The sequence below is a fragment of the Thalassophryne amazonica genome, chromosome 10, assembly GCF_902500255.1.
Source record: "Thalassophryne amazonica chromosome 10, fThaAma1.1, whole genome shotgun sequence".
In the NCBI taxonomy this organism is placed as follows: Eukaryota; Metazoa; Chordata; class Actinopteri; order Batrachoidiformes; family Batrachoididae; genus Thalassophryne; species Thalassophryne amazonica.
In genome coordinates, this window is record NC_047112.1 from 38759397 (window position 1) to 38775887 (window position 16491).

Genomic DNA, 16491 nt, shown 5'->3' on the forward strand with positions numbered 1-16491 from the left:
CCATACCAAGACAATACAAAAAACAAGTCATATTTAAAGTCTGTTTGAAAGTATAGAGTAATGCTACATTTATTCCGTGCTACATGGAAGGAGGGTCTGGTGCTGAGGGTGTCAGTCTAACCAGTGTGTGTGGGTGTGTGTGTGTGTGGGGGGGGTGGGGGGGGGGGGGAGTAGTGGGAGGGAGAGAGATGGAAAGAAGAAACCAGAGATGGAGGGGGGCAGGATGTGTATCTGCATGCTTGTGTGTGTATGTGAGGTTTTCCTGCAGCAGCCAGTGAGAGCTGGTGGTCTTAAAAGCACAGACGAACACACCATTAAACCAACCTGGACCTTCTCCTCTCCATCCCAGCAGCATCACCCTCTTCTTCTCCTTCTTTTCCATCTAGCTTTACAAATTCTGGCATGCCCCCCCCCGCATTCCCACATCCTTTACTCCTTAACTTGGTGCGTAGGCCTTATTTGTAGTCTCTGCACATGCAGACACATTCTTACACAAACAATTGGAATCTCATTTTGAGGCTGTTAGAGTCAAATCATTTCCTCTTTTCTTTGTGTTATTCTTCGTTTGCATCAAATTAGGGATTCAGTGGTATATCAGAGTTAGAAGCCATGCAGAAATCCAGCCGTATCAATAGGATTTGCCATCCTTGGGATGAGCTCACTCATCCATTCACCACAGAGGGAATACCCCTAGTAAGCCTTGGAACTGGTATAGCTTGAAGTTTAAACTGCAGTGTCTCAAAAGAAAGTGTGAGCATAGTGAGCTACAGCTTTGGCAGCTTTCCCAATCTCAGCTGTTGTCTGAATCCCTTCTTAGTGTGGCTGTCTGTTTCTCTCTCAGTGCAAAGTGGCAAAAGCACAAGCTATTGTAGCACAGGAGACTAGTTAGGTTTTTCAGCATCACAGAGTAGACGTACTTTCAATTCCTCTTAAAGCATATATATATAGGCTTTAAGCAGTGATGCAGTCCTGTGACAAGAAAGAAATACTGGACACAAGAAGCTGATTTGGCAAAGCCATCAGGCAGGCGTAGGTCCTCCTGTCCATGTGTAGGATTGGTTTGTGGGTCACCGTGATGGTCGGGCTGGGCCCTGCAGCTGCTGCTGTGTGGCTAGAAGTGGAGCTGGGGAATGCAGCACCAAATGCCTCCCTCTTAGGTCGAGGCTCACCGCACTGCACTGTACTCCGCTGACTAACGTGGGAAGATGAAAAGGAACATCAGATGGTTTTTCTGTTACTCACTCACTCTCTGTGTGTGTGTGTGTGTGTGTGTGTGTGTGTGTGTGCGCGCGTGCACGCTTTCTATCTGTCTGCACAATATCTCCAATAGTCCAGCCCGTAGTTGATTACCTGCTCCTGTTTCACAGTCTATTGTCTGTTCCTAAATATGTCAAGAATGCTCCTACCCCCACTGTGGGTTCATTTCTTTCAAGCACCACCTGGTTTAGCTGTTTTGCAAGGAGTGGCCAGAATTCCTTTTTTTTTTGTTTGTTTGTTTGTTTGTTTGTTTGTTTTTTTCTTCCCCACACCAGCTAAAGTAATTTGAGACAGGAAATATGTTGTTCTATATGGAAATACATAGAAAGGACGGCGTACCCACTTTTGATTTTGTTTTGTTTCAACTTTATTGGTTTCTGAATTCTTTTAGATAATTTTCACATAACATTTCTTATCTCTGCACAACTAACTTGTCATTGCTTTTTGCGACTTGGTTCCCGACTGATAACTGGAAGATAGACAAACGAGCATAAAATTGGAACCTCCATCCAGTTTTGGTGGTGTAGATAAATCCATAACACAAAAATAAGACTGATGGATGCACTTTTGTTTGAGATGAGGACACCAAATGGGTTTTTCACTATTAAATTCAAATGTCCACAAAATCCAAAATTCAGTTAGGATCGGGATCAAACTTTATCAGGCGATAGTGAGTGCCAGTGTGTGCCTCTCTTTCAAATATGAGAGTGATTGGGGCATGTTTGATTAAGATATATTGTCAAATATACATTAAATGGGGTTTTCAACATTACATTTAAATGGCTACAAAATCTGTAATCCAGATCAGATCTGGATCAAACTATGTCAGTCAATAAAGGATATTATCTACATAATGCCATCAAATATGAAAGAAATTCTATCTTATTTGACAGAGTTATGAATTTTTCAAAATTCATTCAGTGTTAAAGAATAGGGATTTTTCCAAATATCCCAAAATTTTTCCTGACTGTGACCTTTGACCTATGACCTTGAAAATTAAATCAGTTCTTGCCTATCAGGACATGAATCCTCTGTAAAAAGTTCATGATGCTCTGTGAGAGCAGATTTTAAGGTTTTGTTATTGACTTATAAGGTTGTTCATGGACTGGCGCCATCTTATCTGGCTGATCTGGTGGAAGGTTACGTGCCGGCCCGGGCTTTGCGGTCCCAGGATGCAGGACTTGTCTGTGTTCTCAGGGTGAAGAAGAAATCAGCGGGTCAAACAACTTTTTTTGTGTCATGCACCCACCCTGTGGAACAGTCTTCCTGCGACTGTGAGGCAGTCGGAGTCCGTGGACATTTTTAAGTCAAGACTGAAAACCTATTTTTATTCTCTTTCTTATGAATAGTTTTTATTTTTTATGTTTTATTCTTTTACTTCTGTTTTTAATTATGTATTTGAAATTTTTTATTCATTTTTAATTATTTATTTAAATGTTATGTTGAATTGTTTCATGTAAGGCCCCTTGAGACGGCTTTTGCTGTGATTTGGCGCATTATAAGATAATTAAATTGAATTGAAATTGAATGTACTCTATGAAAAATTGTGGGTCACAGGCTGTTCACAAACAGACAAACAAACAGGTGAAAACATCACCTCCGGCCAACTTTGTTGGCGTAGGTAATAAATTTCATTGAATTGAATTTGGTATTTCATGTCTATCTGTTATTGGCCAAAATTAATGGATCTGATTATGAGATGATCGGGCCCAATCAGTCTTCTGTTGTGCGTCTGAGTCATCTTGTGGGCTATGTATGTTTTCCTTTAGGAGAATACAATGCTGTGTTTGACAGTTTTACTTGATATTTTGTTAGATGGCTAGGTTAGCAAAATACATCCACACAAATGTATTAATTGACAGATTAGTTGTTTCAAGATCGGGAAATCTGTTGTGGATTAGAGTTGCTGCTGGCACATACTGAATGTCCTGGTATTAGTATTGTATTTGACATGGAAAAAGTGGTGTCCCTCATCTCTATTTTTTTAAAGTAAGTCCCTTCGGCTGCTCCCTTGTTTGCACTCTGGGTCTCCACAGCAAATCCAAGGGGGATCTGCATGTTGAATTGGCACAGGTTTCATGCCAGATGCTCTTCCTGACGCAACTCCACATTACATCCCCAAATTTGATCCATTGGTGGCGCTACAGCGCTGGAGGTACAGATTTGAAAGGAAAGTGTAAAGTGCTGCTGAAAAGGAAGACTGTCCCCCATTAGGTGTAACATGTATCACAGTTTTTTCCCATACTTTTATAGTGTTGACAGGAAACGTCATGCACGTAGGCACTGACTGATGAACTGTGTTTGCATATCAGTGTCCCAGGCGCATTGGCCAGCAGGAAATAATAAACTGAGACTTGTGTGGGCTTTGACTGTCTCATTTAAATGTTACACCATGTTTCATAAGCATGTGTAAAGGCAGTTGTGGACTCGGGTACATGTAAGTGGTTATACTCGTATAGCATGGATTCAACACCTGTGGTCTGAACAGATACAAGGCAGGAAGAACCACCTGCATTCAATGGAGGCATTTTGATCCTAGAAGATATCACACAGTGTGGTCCACTCCACACTTGTAATAGGGTGTCAACCTGACTCCCAATCTTCCTCTTGCATATCATCTGTATCTGTCTCCGTCTGTGCTGCACCTAACATTCACCTTCCCGTATCCTATCCTGCTGCCTTTGCCAGTGCCGGAAGGCGGAGAGACGGAGGGGATCTAAAGTCACCAGTGTGATCTCTAGTTGTCTCTGTTCTCTTGGCCTCCCATCTGACAGCTCATAGCTTACATGCTGCTCTTTCTCTCTGCTTCAGTCTGCCGTGGCCTGGCCCGGTTCCACAGCTGTAACAGCATCCAGAGTTGTATATAAATAAGTCGGGCTGGCTCCCCTCACCACGCTCCTCAATGGTTGAATGAGGGGATAGAAGAACAGGTGCACAAACCCACACACTCCCCCTTTCCATTCCCAAGTTGCACATCTTTATCTACTATACCCAAATGTGGAAGCACAGTCCGGTCTTAATGCACTCATTAGCTATGCTTATCACATCACTTGGCCACGAGTCCTCTCACAGCTTTTGGTGAAAAATTGTTTTATATCTGGCTGTGTGGTTTAATTTAACGGAACAGTGAGTTGCGCCACTCTTTCCTTGCCTGGCGCACATGCTGTTATTTTGGTCCGCAGCTCTCTTTGTTTTGGAGGTACACGTTGGTACATGTTAATCAAAATGCCTCATGCAATTTCTCAGCATCACTTTTTTGCTGCGGAAGCCACAGCTTGGCAGTGGCTGCATGGTGAGCTGGCTTTACTTTTCAGGACTTTCCACTGTTATATTAACAAACAAATGCCTTTTTCCACTGAGTCCACTTGGCAGGGAGGCTGCATATTCCCTCTCCTGGGGTTTATTCAGCAATTGAGCCTTGAGAAATTTATAATCAGCAGATCTGCCTTTTCAGTAGCAACGTGTTCCTGGGGTGACAGAGGACGTTTGTCAGTCCCGAGTTACCTGCCACCTGATTTCATGATGGACAGATCTGGTTGCACACTCAGGCAGCATGTGGCCGCCCTCTGCTACAGCGGAAGGCACAAACAGCCTGTCACATCAGCCAGAGGCCACAGAGGGCTTCGCTCTTGCCGTCTGAAACTGCCACCGTGATCCACTTTCTAGCTGCCAGCTGTCGATGGGTTGGCCAGCCCACGACTGTTAGTTGATGCATATTAAATTCTCTGCAGGGAGCACAACTCTAAAAATAAGAGAAGAATCTCTCTGAAATTACAGATACGCTGTAATGATGGTTGCAGCTGTGGGGGCTCACCAAGTAACACGGAGCCCAGGATGGCAGTTTCTGTCACAGATAACGTTTACTCTGCTACGACTTGACTTGCTGTGGTCATTCTATTTTTGAGGTGTAATCGTGCCAAACTACTTCTTCTGTGAACTACACACACACACACACATACACACAACCCACGCAAACGATGAGAGAACATGCAAACTCCACACAGAAAGACCGCAGGTGGGAATCAATCCCATGACCTTCTTGCTGTGAGGTAACAGTGCTAACCACTAATCCACTGTGCTGCCCTTCTATGAGCTAATCTGGCCTTATATTTGACAAGGAGAGGCAGCTTTGCTGTTTCAGTTTGTCTGACACCTCCTCTGTGCTTCCCTCCTCCCCTTCTCATTCCTGCTGCCAAATTAAGTGTCAAACAGGCGGGGAGGCGTGTGGATGGCCCACATTTCTCTTATAGAGGTCCACAGTATGGTTCACTACGTTTTAGTCTGTGTTGTACGTGATTCCATTCTCTGGTCTTCTTCAGCTTGGACGTTACCCTGCTTTCCCCCTCAGGCTCATTAGTGGCTAATTGGGTTGTTATTGTAATCAAGAGCTCCTATACAGCCAACGAGAGCAACAAGCAGTCTGTTTATGGGTGGTCCTCTGCAGGAGGGTGCGCTGTAGACCATCGCTGTCATTGTTCACCAAAACCCACCCATCCAATGCATAGCTTTGTTTGTGTGTCCACGTCCACATTAATACAGCTCAGTCTGAAGCCACCGCCGCTTACCACGGCGTGCATCCACACTGACACGACTTCAAAAAGATTTATGTAATATTGTAATAGTGGAGGGCAGCACGGTGGCTTAGTGGTTGGCAATGTTGCTTCACAGCGAGAAGGTTGTGGGTTCAATTTCTGTGGCCTTTCTGTGTGGAGTTTGCATGTTCTCTCCGTGTTTGTGTGGGTTTCCTCCGGGTGCTCCGGTTTCCTCCCACATCCAAAGACATGCAGGTTAGGTGGATTGGAATCTTTAAATTGTCCGTAGGGGTGTGTGTGTGTGTGTGTGTGTGTCTGTGTTTGTTTGTTTGTCTGTTTGTGGCTCTGCGACAGACTGGCGTCCTGTCCTGGGTGTACCCCGCCTCGCACTCTATGGCTGCTGGGATGGGCTCCAGCCCCCCACGACCCTTAATTGGACTAAGCGGTAGAAGATGAATGAATGAATGTAATAGTGGATACATTTCTTCTTCATCAATAACTGGTGGACAGCAGTCAACAACTGCATGCGTCACTGCCATCATGTGGCCATGAGTGGAACCGACACATCTCACTGCGCATGGATTTTCTTGTTGTGGATATAGTCTTCATTTCTATAGCTCAATGCATTTTTTTTTCCCAATGTCTGATGGATGTGATAGCATCTTATGTTTGTTTGTTCACATCGGCTCTCAGAAGGTCTGAAATCATGGCACACTGGTTAGCATTCTTGCCTTACAGCAAGAAAGCCTTTGGTGGTGGTGGTTGTTGTTGTTCTTCATCTTCTTCAAGTTGTAGTTTCTGTACAAGGCATACTGAACATCTTGAGCGGGGGTAGGGTTATATAGACAGATGTATATTCTCACACCAGTCAGTTCTCCCTACCACATATAGGCAAAATTGACCCAGAATGCATTGCATTGTCAACATCCATTTTTTTGCTGGCACAAACACTTCATACGGCATTAAAACTGTCATTTTTTTCATAGCTTAATAAAGCTAATGTGCTTTGCTTTTTAAAATTATTTTTTAGTGTTTAACTGTTATGTTCAGATGCGTTAGCTCAAAGTCTGTCAGTAAGTAACATCATTTAACAAACGAGCATTCTTAAATTTCCGAGGTCCGCCAATCAGAACGAATGAATTAATTTTGATGAATGTATTTATTCGGCACACAAATCAACAATAGCAAAAACTCATAAAACATTTCATCAAAGTACTGATGTGACCGAAAGGGTGTGGGCAGAAGCAAGGCTTATAAACACCCACCTCTTATACTATGAAAATAAGAGTTGTATGCACACACATATATACACACATGCACGCAGAAACACACACACACGAAAAATTATATATATATATATATATATATATATATATATATATATTAGGGATGCACCGATACCACTTTTTTCCAGACTGAGTACAAGTACGAGTACATACATCGTTGATACCGAGTATCGATGCAAACACTTAATGATACCATTACAGGGTTATGATGACTTTGAAATTGTTATATTCATCAGTTGTTCCTTACTTTTTGACTGCAACTGCTACCAATATCATTAGCTTTGTATTTATTTACAAACATTTCACTTAAATCATGTAACTTCACTTTTTGACTACAACAAATTGTCCTTTAACATTAATCCTGTGTTTCTTAACAAACATGACACTGCCAAACATCTCACATAGTTGTAACCTGTGGACTTGAGCACTACAAAATATACAACACCAGGAACAGAACTGAAATTGTCCACAAGTTTATTTATGTCTGTGAGCACTAAGCCTTTTTTTTTTTTTTTTTTGAAAATGTGAGGGCAGATTCTTTTTGAAAAGAAGCTTCTCTGTTATCAGCTGTGAGACTGTTTCTGTTTTTATATACAATGTGTGACACTATTTAACTTTTAATTTAATATGTACAGGTAACATCCACAAATACAAACCGTAAATGTTTTTTTCCCTAAAGGTGGAACATGTAAAATATTTTATTTTATTTTTTCTTTGTGGATCATAGGATAATTTCATCGCATTCAGACAGAATAGCCCGTTGCCTATGGTAAATGAGCCGTTAACGAGGATCAGCAACACTTTCAACTTCTGGTGCCAAAGTGCGCACAGAGATTGGATGGCCCCGAGAAAGGACCCCCTCACTCCATAGTCCCACAGCACCTCCTACATTATCTCCCAGGGTACCCAATCATACGCCTTCTCCATGTTCACAAAACACATGTGGACTCAATGGGCATACTCTCTGGCCCCCTCCAGAATCCTTGTGAAAGTGAAGAGCTGGTCAGTTGTTCCACAGCCAGGACAGAACCCACATTGTTCATCTTCAATCAGAGATTCCACTATCGGCCGAACCCTCCTTATCAGCTCCCTGGAGTAGACTTTTCCAGGGAGCCTGAGTAGTGTGATACTCATGTAATTGGCACATACTCTCTGGTCCCCTTTTTTAAGTATGGGGACTGCCACCCCAGTTTGCCACTCCTTTGGCACTGTCCCAACCTCCACGCAATGTTGAAGAAATGTCTCATCCAAGACAGTCCGTCCACACACAGAGCCTACAGCATTTCTGGACAGATCTCATCAACCCCTGGGGCTTTGCCACTGTGTAGTTGTTTGACTACCTCTGTGACTTCCACCAAGGAAATTAATGATGATCCCCCATCAGCTTGCAGCTCTGTCTTTACTTACAGAGGGCACTCCAGTCTGATGCAGGAGTTCCTCAAAGTACTCGATTACCTTCTCAGATGTAGTCAGCAAAGTCCCATCCTTACTATATACAGCTTGACTGGTTCTCTGTTTTCCTCTCCTGAGGTGCCTCATGGTCCTACAGAAACACCTTGGTGACAACCAAAAGTCCCTCTTCATGGATGCTCTGAACTCCTCGCACACCCGCTGTTTTGTCTCCTCACAGCAGAGACTGCCACCCTTCGGGCCTGTTTGTAGAAAAGTTGTAGAAAAGCTGTCCCCTGAATTATTTAAATAATGTGTAGGTTAAAGTCTTTCTGTAATATGATGGCTGCATTAGAAAAGCGCAGCAATGGTTAGTGAGTGAAATATTATACAAATAATGAATGTTTATGAGTTCAGTGGTATGAATATTTCATGAGGTGAAAGCTTGAACAAACCATTCAACTCGGCGATATTCGTTCCATTGAAAGAATGTAAAAAGATTCATTATTTGTTTTATAACGGCTAAAATAGATCCTTGTCATTTGATATTTTATTAATTTATAAACAACAAAAAAGGGACTTACATTTTGGTGTTCCACTGCTGCTCAAGTCCAAATTGTAACGTGTAGTCCAGTGATGCTGTGCACTGACTTCATAAAAAAAGAGAGACTTTGTAGTTCCTCAGTGCACCCAAAAATCACGTCAGCATTTCATGTGAAGAGGTCTTCTTGCATCCAGACGGCTTACAGTGGAGTGGATTTTGTGTGTGTGTTACAAGAATTAGCAGCATCAGTTAGCTCAATCAAATCATCGTGTCATTGTCCCCCGCATGTGCGCACGCGCACACACACACACACACACACACACACACACACACACACACACACACACACACACGTGCGTATATGCAGAATGCAATGATACCAAACGTATGGAACCAAATTTGCACTCTAAATGCAATGCAACACAAATGGGATGAATTAATCCATGTCATGTGACATACAAAGCACCAATCTAATGACAAGAATCCACTCAGCCATTATATAAAATCTCAATTTGCTGTTTTCTTAGCGGTCTCCACCTTGTTTTACCTATAATCCTGGGAAAGGATTGCAAAAGGGTTTCTATAAAAGGTAGATCGTGAACAGCTTATGATTTACCCATAAAACGAAATCCCTCAGATTTCTTTCTTTATTTATTTTTTGCTTTAATCCCTGAAAACAACAAAGCATGCTCTGTAGGGTCCCTTGATCAAGGCAGCGCGTCTAGATCTGTAGTGGTACCCGGTTGGTGGACTGTGGTTGACTACTGCTCCTAGTCTGACTATAATTACAATGAATTAAATATAGAGGACAGATTTCATTGTATGTATGTACAATGACAGTTTCAGTCCATTTTTTCATCTTCTGTGTTAATTTGAAGAAAATCTACAACACTCAATTTAATTAAGTTGCACCAATTTATTATTTTGCTTCGAGTAACATTTGTTTCATAATTTACATGGTACGTAAGATTCCTAATTGAAAACAATGTTGAATTTTCATCAGTTGTTGAAATAGTAAATTTAAAAGTTGCCTGCATCTATCAAGCCTTAACTTCTAATACATTTTTACAGCTTTGTAACTAACGTACTGTCATTGCAAACACATTGGTAAACACTTTAAACAGCATGTCTGTTTTTTGTCTGTGGCACTCATTAAAGATCCAAAACATGTCTTTAGTTGTCTGAAATCACATTCTTCACACGCAGAGCAATAATCCAGAATAATGTTCCTGTGGTTTCACTCTACTGAGGATCTTCTTTGTATTTTCTTGATTTCAGTAGGAGCTGCTCAGCCACATGTGGACCCTCACTGTGAGCTGATGGACATCTGAAAGTTATACTGCCATAAAAATTAACTGCCAATAGATCTAAGTTTTAGCCACAGATTGGATGAGCTAAATAAACAAAGATAATAAAAATAGCTTTTTTATTTTTAAATATCAATGAAAACAAGAAAACTTTGCAAATGGTACTGAATGAAAACAAGGTCTCCGCTGTTTAAGTGATGTTTTTAAATAAAAACGCTTAACTGTTACATTGAATTTCACTATGAATTGTGCTTGTAAATAAAATGATATAAAGCAGACCTGGATTTGCAACTTCAAATTATTTTTCAAAATAATGAGGATATGTGCTTTGTTTGGTGAGAGGGTAATAATAACTTTATTTATATAACGGCTGAGTGGATCCTTGTCATTTGATTGGTGGTTTGTATGTCACGTGACATGTGTTATTCGTACCATTTGCTACTGTGGTTCATGTACTGTGTAATAGTTCTGTTAAGCGTGCAATTTTGGTGCTATATGAAATGTGTTATTGCATGCCCTGACCATTGCATGTGCTCACACTACCTTCCTGATGGACGACGATTTGAAGGAGCTATTGATAGTGCTAATTCTTCTAACACACACACACTGCGCTGTATGTTATCTGGAGACATGAAGAGGATGAAGTTGGGATGAAAAGCTGAAGTGATATTATTATTATTTTATTTTATTTTTTTTTATTTATTTATTTTTGCTGGACTGAGGAAGTACACGAAGTCTTTATTTTTGGAAGTACACAAAGTCAGTGCACGGCATCACGGGCTACATTGTCAGAATTATTTTTGAACTACAGTATGTACAGTGAGGAAAAAAGTATTTGAACACCCTGCAGTTTTGCAAGTTCTCCCACTTAGAAATCATGGAGGGGTCTGAAATTTTCATCTTAGGTGCATGTCCACTGTGAGAGACATAATCTAAAAAAATCCAGAAATCACAATGTATGATTTTTAAAAAACAAAACAATTTATTTGTATGTTATTGCTGCAAATAAGTATTTGATCACCTACCAACCAGCAAGAATTCTGACTCACACAGACCTGTTAATTTTTTTTTTTAAGAAGCTCTCTTGTTCTGCACTCTTTACCTGTATTAATTGCACCTGTTTGAACTTGTTACCTGTATAAAAGACACCTGTTCACACACTCAATCAATCACACTCCAACCTGTCCACCATAGCCAAGACCAAAGAGCTGTCTAAGGACACCAGGGACAAAACTGTAGACCTGCACAAGGCTGGGATGGACTACAGGACAACAGGCAAGCAGCTTGGTAGAAGACACCAACTGTTATGATTATTTATTCGAACATGGAAGAAACATGAGATGACTGTCAATCTCCCTCGGTCTGGGATTCCATGCAAGATCTCACTTTGTGGGGTAAGGATGATTCTGAGAAAACTCAGAACTATACAGGAGGTTTAGTCAACCTGGTCAATGACCTGAAGAGAGCTGGGACCGCAGTCACAAAGATTACATTAGTAACACATGATGCTGTCATGGTTTAAAATCCTGCAGGGCAGCAAGGTCCCCCTGCTCAAGCCAGCACATGTCCAGGCCCGTTTGAAGTTTACCAGTGACCATCTGGATGATCCAGAGGAGACATCGGAGAAGGTCATGTGGTCAGATGAGACCAGAATAGAGCTTTTTGGAATCAACTCCACTTACCATGTTTAGAGGATGAGAACAACCCCAAGAAAACCATCCCAACTGTGAAGCATGGGGGTGGAAACATCATACTCTGGGGGTGCTCTTCTGCAAAGGGGACAGGACGACTGCACCATATTGAAGGGGGGAAGGATGGGGTCATGTATTGCAAGATTTTGGCAAACAACCTCCTTCCCTCAGTAAGAGCATTGAAGATGGGTCATGGCTGGGTCTTCCAGCATGATAATGACCCCAAACACACAGCCAGGGCAACTAAGGAGGGGCTCCATAAGAAGCATTTCAAGGTCCTGGAGTGGCCTGGCCAGTCTCCAGACCTGAACTCAATAGAAAGTCTTTGGAGGGAGCTGAAACTTCAAACCTGAAAGATCTAGCGAAGATCTGTATGGAGGAGTGGACCAAAATCCCTGCTGTAGTGTGTGCAAACCTGGTGAAAAACTACAGGAAACGTAAATGCAAACAAAGGCTACTGTACCAAATATTAACATTGATTTTCACAGGTGTTCAAATACTTATTTGCAGCAGTAACATACAAATAAATTATTAAAAAAATCATACATTGTGATTTCCGGATTTTTTTTTTTTTTTTTTTTTTTTTTTTTCAGGAAAAGTTGTGCGTGCGTGCTCCCCACCCTTAGAGATCAGTGGCCGCTCAACTTTGAGAAATCACTGTGCCCATATGGAATATGCACACTCATTTTCCTGATATTTTGACAAATTATTTTTGCGTTTAACCCAAGATGTGTGTTGGGCTGCACCAGATATATATAATTCATCATAAGCCTGCACTTTACACTATGTAAGCTTTGAAATTGATCTGCGGTCAATATACATGCCAAACCGTGGGGGGAGTCTATATGGATCAGCTGTTGTCCGTTACACCACTACTCTGCACCTCTTTCTATTTATTCATACTTTCTTGTTTCCAAATGAATTTGTGTCCTGTGTTTTCATATAGTTTGGTCATGTAGACTGATCAAAGTTTATTTTAGGTAATCTTATCTTTTTTTGTTGTTGATTTTGGTCAGGCAATAGAAAGCTTGCTCCATACATTCCGTGAATGTGTTTATCTAATGGTGGTCCATGGCAACGCTCCAGTCATGCATGCTGATTACTAACAGTCCTGTAGGTCCTTTACGTCAGTCCACAGTCCTCCGGAGCTCTGGTTACACTTTCACCCCTTATGCCCTTCTCGTAATTTCTCTACCCTCATTTTCTCGTTTCCTCTTTTACCCACAACCCTTTATATGATACGTTCCTTACTCACTCTGTTGCCCCATTTGCTTTCTTACTTCCATCTTCTTTGCATCCCACGTGCCCCCCTGCTCCTAAACCTGGGAGAAGAGAGGAAAGCAACAGTTTTCATGGCACCACTGGGGGGTGGTGGATAACATTTCTGTCTGCCCGTTACTTTACTCTGACACCTTCAACTTCCATCTTCCTCATCTGACCTCCAAAGACCCTCCACTTCTGTTATGCTTCTATCTAACCCTACTTTCTGTCAATCAAAATCAAGATCTGAGCCTCTTGAATGCTTTGGTTGGCAGAGGTGAATTTCACCCCAGCCCTGCTGGTGTTGCGTAATGTCACTTATGCTGTCATGTTGCACAACAGGTATCCGGTTAGTGCTGCAGGCGGACAAAGAGTGAGTTGCCTGTAGGTCTGTTTGTGTCCAAAGATGAGCCAGGAGAGACAGAGTGGTGTAAAGTTGCTGCTATCTATGCTGAATCTGTTGGGTCATAGAGGAAGACTAGCTTTGTGTTTTTGTTTGTTACCTTGTGTCTAGGTTAATGTAAATAATTGAGTGTCTCATCTTGCAAGTGATTTCCAAGTTTTGTAGATAAAGTGGTCACCCTCTATCTATAGGTTTGACCACTCCATCGCCAATATAGGCCATCGGGTGGGAAGTATGTGATCCTCCTATAGAGGATCTAATATTTATAAATAATTGATGTAATAATTATTTTAGTAATTAAGTATTCTATTTTGCATTTTTAAACATCAGTAGTCCAGAGCCTAAGATAGCTGCCTGCAGATAGCTGCCTGCAAACTGCAGAAGGGACCTCATGAGTTGAGGCGTGTCTCATTACTCCGCATATTTTATCTTTTTATAAAGGAGAGATGCATACTCATCCAGTTATGTAAAAATGTGACCTCTTTTCACAAAAACCTTTGTTAGGTAATAAAACTACAGTTTATTTTAGGTAGGCTGAAAAGTGCAAGAAAACAGTGTTGTTTTTAAGCAGTTGTTTCTAAATTTTCCACTGGTTCCTTTCGGGTATCGTTAAGAAATTATTTGATCCACCGACATCAATAACCTTTTTACTTACTTAATGATTCCCTTATCGGTCCTTCAGAGTAGCCGTTGTTTTTGGGGTTGTTTGTCAGGAAAATTATAATTTCTCCACATTGATTACAGACCCTGCAGCGGGTCTGTAATCAACTTTTCTGCAGTGCGGCTTTGCTTTGAACCTTGAACCAATCGAAGCAGTGATTTGCAGATTGAAGCAGTGCTTCGATCATTGCTTCGTTGATTAATTTTTTTCTTTCACTTTCCCCCACTAAAACCCTAAAGAGCATATGGCTGTGAGTATTATTTACCTTTTTTATGTTAAACCAACCTATTATGGCCTTCTGAAACAGTTGTTAGATGTATTTTATAACTTAAAAACGGGACCGATGCTAACACGTTAGCATGTCTATGGCATTTTCAATGTTAAAGTTAGCATTAAGCAGTTGCAGCTGTCAAGTGTTTGTTGTCGTAAAAGAGTCAAATGTATTACAAATTTATCTTTGTTTATATATTAATAATAATAGCAAGCACAACAATAATAGTAATAATAACTAATCTAATGATTATATACAATTTTAGAGAAAGAGACAAAAAGAACCTGAATAAAAACACAACAGAAAATATAAAACCAGCTAACAATGAACATACATAAATAAATAAATACATACATACAGAAATAAATGTTTCCTGTGAACATCTAGTGACTCTTACACCTCTATTTCATCCCTGTCTTATTTAAGTTTAATGACAGTTTGTTTCGGTCAAACCATATTTTCAATGTGTTTATTTCTTCAGTGATTTCCTCCAGAACTATCTGCCAAGCTAGAAAACTGCTATATATATATATATATATATATATATATATATATATATATATATATATATATATATATATATATATATATATATATATATATATATATATATAATAGCCACAATATAAACAAATTATTAACCTCACTTGCTCGGTCTGTACGGGGAAATATCAGACCTCTGTCTGATATTTCCCCGTACAGACCTCACAGTCAGTTAATAATCCTTTATTATTGCTCAAAATAGAGAGCAAACTTTGGATACACTGTTCCCATCTGAACATATCTTCTGACGTCTTTGTCAACCGGATTAAATTTCTGTTATTATTGGAACAACAGAATATTGTTTACATTCACCATAGAAATATTAGACTATGAATTGCACTTGGTACCCTTTTACGCTGGAAGTACTTCTTATTAGTAAGCAGCAACAGCATTCCCCTTTCCTCCCTACATCTTCTCTACTGTGCGTGTGTGTGTGTTTGTGCACAAGTTTGCCAGTCCAAATGTGGGCTAGTGTGTCTGTGCCCATGTGTAGCAACAAAGACGATGAATGAGCACGCATAAGCATTTTGCTTCAAGGCTTGGTTGTGGTTAACTCGTTCATGTCTGTTTCATTCAGTTCTCACACTGCCATGCTTTAATTTCCTCTCTGGAGAAATACTACTGAAGCCAGTGAGTAGAGAGAGAATGTGTGTGTGTGTGTGTGTGTGTGTGCGTGTGTGTGTGTGTGTGTGTGTGTGTGTGAACTTGCAGCCAGTTTTAGTTGAGACAGCTGGGTGAGAATACTTCATGAATGACAGCTCTATTTAATGCAAATCACTAGTGGTTTCATGTCTTAAATTGTAAAATGGATCATTTCATTTAAATTTATTTTGATACACTTGGAAATTGGGAATAAGTGTTTACCTGTTAGGCCAAGAGCACAACCAAATTGTAAGCAATCCCATGTCACTACATTCTACTAATTATTCATTCATTCAGTTTCTATACCCAGTTATTCCATTTAAGGGTCATGTGGGGCACATGGGGTAGTTTGTGTGACAGTCACATATGTAATATATCAAATTTTAATTTGTCAGCTACATGCTAGTGTTACTATATCAGTATGTTCTGAGTGAATGTTCACTGGTCTTTCTTGCCTCTCATTTTTTTAACAACTTGGAGTCCATTTTTGCTGGATTCAATTGTCCGTCTTCACTCAACGTAACGTCATTCGAATCTGTGAACTTTTGGTCACCAACTCCTGTGGTGCTTGGTTGCTTTGTCAAAACTTTAGCCAATGAGATCCTTGTTCTTGCTACACCACCTTCAGTCCCTGTTTATAAAAAAAAAGACAAATCTTTAAAAGTATTGGTAATCACTGTAGATCCTATACAATCACCCTACATA

General features: G+C 40.6%; 1 protein-coding gene across 1 annotated transcript in view; it reads left to right on the forward strand.

Moving 5' to 3' along the window:
- Positions 1–16491, forward strand: part of insrb (insulin receptor b) — a 224652-nt gene that overhangs the window by 46628 nt on the left and 161533 nt on the right. The gene's annotated exons all lie outside the window — the stretch shown is intronic.